At 42.7% G+C, this 9,574-nt stretch overlaps 8 non-coding genes across 8 annotated transcripts; all 8 read left to right on the top strand.

Moving 5' to 3' along the window:
• The first annotated feature begins 443 nt into the window (after positions 1 to 443).
• On the top strand, positions 444 to 557 carry LOC116682704 (U5 spliceosomal RNA). The gene has a single exon (XR_004330467.1). It is a non-coding gene; the product is annotated as a U5 spliceosomal RNA (small nuclear RNA).
• Positions 558 to 831: 274 nt separating this feature from the next.
• LOC116682708 (U2 spliceosomal RNA) lies at positions 832 to 1,020 on the top strand. Its single transcript, XR_004330471.1, has one exon. It is a non-coding gene; the product is annotated as a U2 spliceosomal RNA (small nuclear RNA).
• A 1,528-nt stretch (positions 1,021 to 2,548) lies between these two features.
• LOC116682703 (U5 spliceosomal RNA) lies at positions 2,549 to 2,665 on the top strand. The gene has a single exon (XR_004330466.1). It is a non-coding gene; the product is annotated as a U5 spliceosomal RNA (small nuclear RNA).
• A 273-nt stretch (positions 2,666 to 2,938) lies between these two features.
• Positions 2,939 to 3,128, top strand: LOC116682706 (U2 spliceosomal RNA). The gene has a single exon (XR_004330469.1). It is a non-coding gene; the product is annotated as a U2 spliceosomal RNA (small nuclear RNA).
• Positions 3,129 to 4,706: 1,578 nt separating this feature from the next.
• On the top strand, positions 4,707 to 4,821 carry LOC116682709 (U5 spliceosomal RNA). Its single transcript, XR_004330472.1, has one exon. It is a non-coding gene; the product is annotated as a U5 spliceosomal RNA (small nuclear RNA).
• Positions 4,822 to 5,099: 278 nt separating this feature from the next.
• LOC116682707 (U2 spliceosomal RNA) lies at positions 5,100 to 5,289 on the top strand. Its single transcript, XR_004330470.1, has one exon. It is a non-coding gene; the product is annotated as a U2 spliceosomal RNA (small nuclear RNA).
• Positions 5,290 to 7,213: 1,924 nt separating this feature from the next.
• On the top strand, positions 7,214 to 7,329 carry LOC116682705 (U5 spliceosomal RNA). The gene has a single exon (XR_004330468.1). It is a non-coding gene; the product is annotated as a U5 spliceosomal RNA (small nuclear RNA).
• Positions 7,330 to 7,604: 275 nt separating this feature from the next.
• On the top strand, positions 7,605 to 7,795 carry LOC116682702 (U2 spliceosomal RNA). Its single transcript, XR_004330465.1, has one exon. It is a non-coding gene; the product is annotated as a U2 spliceosomal RNA (small nuclear RNA).
• Positions 7,796 to 9,574: the final 1,779 nt, after the last annotated feature.

The raw sequence follows: 9,574 nt of genomic DNA, 5'->3' as shown, positions 1-9,574 counted from the left end.
AATCAAAAAGAAAGTTGATGTGTATATGCACAAATCTAAACCCCAAGCATCGACCCGTATTGCAGCGTCACCGGGAACGGTGCACCCATCTTCTGTCTTCTGGAAAAACAATTAACGATGCACGTGAAGCTGCCCGTTGCCCAAACTGTCAACGGACCTGAAGAGACATGGCTGGCAGATTTTACGCCAGAAATTGTCCTAAAAACTGAATGATCTGTGAAACCCGTTGGGTTCCTGGTATCAAAACGTTGTTATAATACTTGACAAGATAAAGCCATACAAAAGTGTAGCAAGATTTGCACTTTTGATTGGCAGAAAAAACAGCAAGGACAAAATATTGGTGAGGCCTGGATTTGGAAAAGCGGCACACCAAGTGAGAATTACCGCGAGGGTTGGGACTGGGAAGACTGGCGTTTTCGGCTGCTCTCGAGAGTGGGCTGTACTTACTCTGTTTCTCTTCATAACGCACAAGTCTTTCGCCTTTTACTAAAGACTTCCGTGGAGAGGAACGCCTATGAGTTGAAATTATTTTGGTGGGCTTTGCTGTTTGGCCAAGCCTTTTGTACTTGTGAAAAACAAATATGCTCTCCAAAAGGAAACTCAGATTCTTAAACGTAGCCAAAATGTGACAGCATGGGGAATATTGCACGTTGGCAGGAGCTTGACCAATTGGGAAAACCACAATTGCCGTCTTTAACTAAACTTTTTGGCTTCCCCATGAAGCGCTTGGACGGGGGTGCTAAGCAGCAGCTGTTATGTCCATTTAAAAACTGGACCGTGACAACTGAGAACCGTCCGGGGGTCGCATCTGACAGCATAGAGGTGGTGGTCATCGCTTCTCGGCCTTTTGGCTAAGATCAAGTGTAGTATCTGTTCTTATCAGTTTACTATCTGATATGTCTATATCAGGGGACAACATATTAAATGGATTTTTAGCAATGGGAGTTGAAAAAGGGGCTTGCTCGTTCACTCCACGCATCGACCCGGTATTGCAGCATCGCTGGGAACGGTGCACCCATCTTCTGTCTTGTGGAAAAAAACAATTAAACGATGCACGTTGAGCTGCCCGTTGCCAAAACTGTCAATGGACCTGAAGAGCAATTGATATGAGTTGATCAAAAATTGTTATATTTATTGCTGATTTGAAAAACTATTTACATGACAGCATCGAGCTTCAGATCAATGGTGTTGTCATGGTAACAAACAAACTATATACAGAACGTTTTGCAACAATTAATACAAAACATGCGGTTGCAATTATGAAGTAAAATGTAATGAAAAAGAGTTTTCATATTCAATATAACTTTCTTTTTTAACTTTTTATTTTTTTATGATCAGTGTGATTTTTTTTTTTTTTGGTTCTTTTTATTTTTTTTATTTCCACACCAGGTATATGTGTGTGTGTGTGTGTGTGTGTGTGTGTGTGTGTGTGTGTGAGTAAGAGAGAGACACAGAGAGAGAGGGGGCGGGGGGGGGGGGCAGCTGACAGTAAAAAAAAAAAAATCTCCGATGGCAGAGACGCAACTGGAGTCGCATTTAAAACAAGCAGCATGTCTGAAACACCCGGTGCCCCAGATAATTACTGCGTATGGTTACTATGTAAGGACTACAAACCCCACGTTCACCAGAAATCTACTGGTTACTATGTAAGGACTACAAACCGAAGTTAAAAACAAACCTGAAGCTGAAGAAAACCTAAACGTTTAACGGAACAGATCGCAGACCGCTGACTGACGGAGCAGGAGAGGAGAGCGAGAGAGAGAGAGAGCGAGAGAGAGCGCATTTCTCCATGTTCTGTGTGTGTGTGATTGATCCGAGCGGTTTGTAGGCGGGGGGGGGGGGGCGCTGTGATTATCACAGAACGCTGCGCGGCCAGTTGAGGAGTTTATTCAATCCGAGCACGGATATTGACTCATATTACTCGGATAATACTTGTACTCGGCAAAAGTGCTTTATCCGTACCGGATACTCGTTTCAGCCGGACACTCGGATCACCCCTAGTGTATATGCAGTAATATAAAAGAAAGTTGATGTCATAATGAATTGTGATGATGAACATAAGGAATAGTGATGAATGGTGATGATGAATGAGAATTGATGTGATATGAATCAAAAAGAAAGTTGATGTGTATATGCACAAATCTAAACCCACGCATCGACCCGGTATTGCAGCGTCACCGGGAACGGTGCACCCATCTTCTGTCTTCTGGAAAAACAATTAACGATGCACGTGAAGCTGCCCGTTGCCCAACTGTCAACGGAAGAAGAGACATGGCTGGCAGATTTTACCGCCAGAAATTGTCCTAAAAACGAATGATCTGTGAAACCTCGTTGGGTTCCTGGTATCAAAACGTGTTATAATACTTGACAAGATAAAGCCATACAAAAGTGTAGCAAGATTTGCACTTTTGATTGGCAGAAAAAACAGCAAGGACAAAATATTGGTGAGGCCTTGGATTTGGAAAAGCGGCACACCAAGTGAGAATTACCGCGAGGGTTGGGACTGGGAAGACTGGCGGTTTCGGCTGCTCTCGAGAGTGGGCTGTACTTACTCTGGTTTCTCTTCATAAAGCACAAGTCTTTCGCCTTTTACTAAAGACTTCCGTGGAGAGGAACGCCTATGAGTTGAAATTATTTTTGGTGGGCTTTGCTGTTTGGCTAAGCCTTTGTACTTGTGAAAAACAAATATGCTCTCCAAAAGGAAACTCAGATTCTTAAACGTAGCAAAAATGTGACAGCAGGGAATATTGCACGTTGGCAGGAGCTTGACCAATTGGGAAAACCACAATTGCCGTCTTTAACTAAAACTTTTGTGCTTCCCCATGAAGCGCTTGGACGGGGTGCTAAGCAGCAGCTGTTATGTCCATTTAAATTACTGGACCGTGACAACTGAGAACCGTCCGGGGAGGTCGCATCTGACAGCATAGAGGTGGTGGTCATCGCTTCTCGGCTTTTGGCTAAGATCAAGTGTAGTATCTGTTCTTATCAGTTTAATATCTGATATGTCCTCTATCAGGGGACAACATATTAAATGGATTTTTAGCAATGGGAGTTGAAAAAGGGGCTTGCTCCGTTCACTCCACGCATCGACCCGGTATTGCAGCATCGCTGGGAACGGTGCACCCATCTTCTGTCTTGTGGAAAAACAATTAACGATGCACGTTGAGCTGCCCGTTGCCAAAACTGTCAATGGACCTGAAGAGCAATTGATATGAGTTGATCAAAAATTGTTATATTTATGCTGATTTGAAAAACTATTTACATGACAGCATCGAGCTTCAGATCAATGGTGTTGTCATGGTAACAAACAAACTATATACAGAACGTTTTGCAACAATTAATAAACACATGCTGTTGCAATTATGAAGTAAAATGTAATGAAAAGGTTTTTCATATCAATATAACTTTCTTTTTTAACTTTTATTTTTTTATGATCAGTGTGATTTTTTTTTTTTTTTGGTTCTTTTTTTTTTTTATTTCCACACCAGGTATATGTGTGTGGTGTGTGTGTGTGTGTGTGAGTGTTGTGTGTGTGTGAGTAAGAGAGAGACACAGAGAGAGAGGGGGCGGGGGGGGGGGGGCAGCTGACAGTAAAAAAAAAAAAAATCTCGATGGCAGAGACGCAACTGGAGTCGCATTTAAAACAAGCAGCATGTCTGAAACCCACGTTCACCAGAAATCTACTGGTTACTATGTAAGGACTGCAAACCCCACGTTCACCAGAAATCTATGGTTACTATGTAAGGACTACAAACCCCACGTTCACCAGAAATCTACTGGTTACTATGTAAGGACTGCAAAACCCACGTTCACCAGGAAATCTACTGGTTACTAATGTAAGGACTACAAACGAAGTTAAAAAACAAACCTGAAGCTGAAAGAAAACCCTAAACGTTAAGAAACAGATCCGCAGACCGAATTGACTGACGGAGCAGGAGCGAGAGGAGGCGAGCGAGAGAGAGAGAGAGAGAGAGCGCATTTCTCCATGTTCTGTGGTGTGTGATTGATCGAGCGGGTTTGTAGGCGGGGGGGGGGGGGGGCGCTGTGATTATCACAGAACGCTGCGCGGCAGTGAGGAGTTTTATTCAATCCGTTACCGGATTACTCGTTTCAGCCGGACACTCGGATCAACCCTGTGTATATGCAGTAATATAAAGAAAGTTGATGTCATAATGAATTGTGTGATGACATAATGAATAGTGATGATGACATAATGAATGGTGATGAGAATCAAAAAGAAAGTTGATGTGTATATGCAGTAATGTAAAAGAAAGTTGATGTGTATATGCACAAATCTAAACCCCACGCATCGAACCCGGTATTGCAGCGTCACCGGGAACGGTGCCCCATCTTCTGTCTTCTGGAAAAACAATTAACGATGCACGTGAAGCTGCCCGTTGCCCAAACTGTCAACGGACCTGAAGAGACATGGCTGGCAGATTTTACCGCCAGAAATTGTCCTAAAAACTGAATGATCTGTGAAAACCTCGTTGGGTTCCTGGTATCAAAACGTTGTGTTAATACTTGACAAGATAAAGCCATACAAAAGTGTAGCAAGATTTGCCTTTTGATTGGCAGAAAAACAGCAAGGACAAAATATTGGTGAGGCCTTGGATTTGGAAAAGCGGCACACCAAGTGAGAATTACCGCGAGGGTTGGGACTGGGAAGACTGGCGTTTCGGCTGCTCTCGAGAGGTGGGCTGTACTTACTCTGGTTTCTCTTCATAACGCACAAGTCTTTCGCCTTTTACTAAAGACTTCCGTGGAGAGGAACGCCTATGAGTTGAAATTATTTTGGTGGGCTTTGCTGTTTGGCTAAGCCTTTTGTACTTGTGAAAAAACAAATATGCTCTCCAAAAGGAAACTCAGATTCTTAAACGTAGCCAAAATGTGACAGCATGGGAATATTGCACGTGGCAGGAGCTTGACCAATTGGGAAAACCACAATTGCCGTCTTTAACTAAAACTTTTTGTGCTTCCCCATGAAGCGCTTGGACGGGGGTGCTAAGCAGCAGCTGTTATGTCCATTAAAATTACTGGACCGTGACAACTGAGAACCGTCCGGGGAGGTCGCATCTGACAGCATAGAGGTGGTGGTCATCGCTTCTCGGCCTTTTGGCTAAGATCAAGTGTAGTATCTGTTCTTATCAGTTTAATATCTGATATGTCCTCTATCAGGGGACAACAATATAAATGGATTTTTAGCAATGGGAGTTGAAAAAGGGGCTTGCTTCATTCACTCCACGCATCGACCGGTATTGCAGCATCGCTGGGAACGGTGCACCCATCTTCTGTCTTGTGGAAAAACAATTAACGATGCACGTTGAGCTGCCCGTTGCTCAAACTGTCACATGGACCTGAAGAGCAATTGATATGAGTTGATCAAAAATTGTTATATTTATTGCTGATTTGAAAACTATTTACATGACAGCATCGAGCTTCAGATCAATGGTGTTGTCATGGTAACAAACAAACTATATACAGAACGTTTTGCAACAATTAATACAACACATGCTGTTGCAATTATGAAGTAAAATGTAATGAAAAGAGTTTTCATATTCAATATAACTTTCTTTTTTTAACTTTTTATTTTTTATGATCAGTGTGATTTTTTTTTTTTTTGGTTCTTTTTTATTTTTTTTATTTCCACACCAGGTATATGTGTGTGTGTGTGTGTGTGTGTGTGTGGTGTGTGTGTGTGTGTGTGTGAGTGTTGTGTGTGTGTGAGTAAGAGAGAGACACAGAGAGAGAGGGGGCGGGGGGGGGGGCAGCTGACAGTAAAAAAAAAAAATCTCCGATGGCAGAGACGCAACTGGAGTCGCATTTAAAACAAGCAGCATGTCTGAAACCCACGTTCACCAGAAATCTACTGGTTACTATGTAAGGACTGCAAACCCCACGTTCACCAGAAATCTACTGGTTACTATGAAGACTACAAAACCCCACGTTCACCAGAAATCTACTGGTTACTATGTAAGGACTGCAAACCCACGTTCACCAGAAATCTACTGGTTACTATGTAAGGACTGCAAAACCCCACGTTCACCAGAAATCTACTGGTTACTATGTAAGGACTACAACCCCACGTTCACCAGAAATCTAACTGGTTACTATGTAAGGACTACAAACCCCACGTTCACAGAAATCTACTGGTTACTATGTAAGGACTGCAAAACCCCACGTTCACCAGAATCTACTGGTACTAGTAAGTACTACAAACCCCACGTTCACCAGAAATCTACTGGTTACTATGTAAGGACTACAAACCCCACGTTCACCAGAAATCTAGGTTACTATGTAAGGACTACAAACCGAAGTTAAAAAACAAACTGAAGCTGAAGAAACCCTAAACGTTAACGGAAACAGATCCGCAGACCGAATTGATGACGGAGCAGGAGAGAGCGAGAGAGAGAGCGAGAGAGAGCGCATTTCTCCATGTTCTGTGTGTGTGTGATTGATCCGAGCGGGTTTGTAGGCGGGGGGGGGGGGCGCTGTGATTATCACAGAACGCTGCGCGGCCAGTGAGGAGTTTTATTCAATCCGAGCACGGATATTGACTCATATTACTCGGATAATATTGTACTCGGCAAAAGTGCTTTATCCGTACCGGATACTCGTTTCAGCCGGACACTCGGATCATCCCTAGTGTATATGCAGTAATATAAAAGAAAGTTGATGTCATAATGAATTGTGATGATGACATAATGAATAGTGATGATGACATAATGAATGGTGATGATGAATCAAAAAGAAAGTGATGTGTATATGCAGTAATGTAAAAGAAAGTGATGTGTATATGCACAAATCTAAACCCACGCATCGACCGGTATTGCAGCGTCACCGGGAACGGTGCACCCATCTTCTGTCTTCTGGAAAAACAATTAACGATGCACGTGAAGCTGCCCGTTGCCCAAACTGTCAACGGACCTGAAGAGACATGGCTGGCAGATTTTACCGCCAGAAATTGTCCTAAAAACTGAATGATCTGTGAAACTCGTTGGGTTCCTGGTATCAAAAACGTTGTTATAATACTTGACAAGATAAAGCCATACAAAAGTGTAGCAAGATTTGCACTTTTGATTGGCAGAAAAACAGCAAGACAAAATATTGGTGAGGCCTTGGATTTGGAAAAGCGGCACACAAGTGAGAATTACCGCGAGGGTTGGGACTGGGAAGACTGGTGTTTTCGGCTGCTCTCGAGAGCGGGCTGTACTTACTCTGGTTTTCTCTTCATAACGCACAAGTCTTTCGCCTTTTACTAAAGACTTCCGTGGAGAGGAACGCCTATGAGTTGAAGTTATTTTGGTGGGCTTTGCTGTTTGGCCAAGCCTTTGTACTTGTGAAAAACAAATATGCTCTCCAAAAGGAAACTCAGATTCTTAAACGTAGCCAAAATGTGACAGCATGGGAATATTGCACGTTGGCAGGAGCTTGACCAATTGGGAAAACCACAATTGCCGTCTTTAACTAAAACTTTTTGTGCTTCCCCCGAAGCGCTTGGACGGGGGTGCTAAGCAGCAGCTGTTAGTCCATTTAAAATACTGGACCGTGACAACTGAGAACCGTCCGGGGAGGTCGCATCTGACAGCATAGAGGTGGTGGTCATCGCTTCTCGGCCTTTTGGCTAAGACCAAGTGTAGTATCTGTTCTTATCAGTTTAATATCTGATATGTCCTCTATCAGGGGACAACATATTAAATGGATTTTTAGCAATGGGAGTTGAAAAAGGGGCTTGCTCCGTTCACTCCACGCATCGACCCGGTATTGCAGCATCGCTGGGAACGGTGCACCATCTTCTGTCTTGGTGGAAAAAACAATTAACGATGCACGTTGAGCTGCCCGTTGCCAAAACTGTCAATGGACCTGAAGAGCAATTGATATGAGTTGATCAAAAATTGTTATATTTATTGCTGATTTGAAAACTATTTACATGACAGCATCGAGCTTCAGATCAATGGTGTTGTCATGGTAACAAACAAACTATATACAGAACGTTTTGCAACAATTAATACAACACATGCTGTTGCAATTATGAAGTAAAATGTAATGAAAAAGAGTTTTCATATTCAATATAACTTTTTTTTTAACTTTTTATTTTTTTATGATCAGTGTGATTTTTTTTTTTTTGGGTTCTTTTTTTTTTTGTTATTTCCACACCAGGTATATGTGTGTGTGTGTGTGTGTGTGTGTGTGGTGTGAGTAAGAGAGAGACACAGAGAGAGAGGGGGCGGGGGGGGGGGGGCAGGACAGTAAAAAAAAAAAAATCTCCGATGGCAGAGACGCAACTGGAGTCGCATTTAAAACAAGCAGCATGTCTGAAACCCCGTTCACCAGAAATCTACTGGTTACTATGTAAGGACTGCAAAACCCACGTTCACCAGAATCTTACTGGTTACTATGTAAGGACTACAAACCCCACGTTCACCAGAAATCTACTGGTTACTATGTAAGGACTACAAACCCCACGTTCACCAGAAATCTACTGGTTACTATGTAAGGACTGCAAACCCACGTTCACCAGAAATATACTGGTACTATGTAAGGACTACAAACCGAAGTTAAAAACACACCTGAAGCTGAAGAAACCCTAAACGTTAACGGAACAGATCCGCAGGACCGAATTGACTGACGGAGCAGGAGAGAGCGAGAGAGAGAGCGAGAGAGAGCGCATTTCTCCATGTTGTGTGTGTGTGATTGATCCGAGCGGGTTTGTAGGCGGGGGGGGGCGCTGTGATTATCACAGAACGCTGCGCGGCCAGTTGAGGAGTTTTATTCAATCCGAGCACGGATATTGACTCATATTACTCGGATAATACTTGTACTCGGCAAAAGTGCTTTTCCGTACCGGATACTCGTTTCAGACGGATACTCGGATCACCCCTAGTGTATATGCAGTAATATAAAAGAAAGTTGATGTCATAATGAATTGTGATGATGACATAATGAATAGTGATGATGACATAATGAATGGTGATGATGAATCAAAAAGAAAGTTGATGTGTATATGCAGTAATGTAAAAGAAAGTTGATGGTATATGCACAAATCTAAACCCCACGCATCGACCCGGTATTGCAGCGTCACCGGGAACGGTGCACCCATCTTCTGTCTTCTGGAAAAACAATTAACGATGCACGTGAAGCTGCCCGTTGCCCAAACTGTCAACGGACCTGAAGAGACATGGCTGGCAGATTTTACCGCCAGAAATTGTCCTAAAAACTGAATGATCTGTGAAACCTCGTTGGGTTCCTGGTATCAAAACGTTGTTATAATATTGACAAGATAAAGCCATACAAAAGTGTAGCAAGATTTGCACTTTTGATTGGCAGAAAACAGCAAGGACAAAATATTGGCCCTGTGACAATGGGGAATAGGTGAGGCCTTGGATTTGGAAAGCGGCACACCAAGTGAGAATTACCGCGAGGGTTGGGACTGGGAAGTAGTAATATACTGGGAACTGCTAAGTAGCAGCTGTTATGTCCTTTTAATGAAAAAGAAAGTTGATGTGTTTATGCATAAATCAAAAAGAAAGTTGATGTGTTTATGCATTTATTAAAAAGAAAGTTGATGTCATAA

Source organism: Etheostoma spectabile, unplaced genomic scaffold (assembly GCF_008692095.1).
Source record: "Etheostoma spectabile isolate EspeVRDwgs_2016 unplaced genomic scaffold, UIUC_Espe_1.0 scaffold00018833, whole genome shotgun sequence".
In the NCBI taxonomy this organism is placed as follows: Eukaryota; Metazoa; Chordata; class Actinopteri; order Perciformes; family Percidae; genus Etheostoma; species Etheostoma spectabile.
Note: the sequence above shows the minus strand (reverse complement) of the source record. Positions and strands in the feature narration are given on the sequence as shown.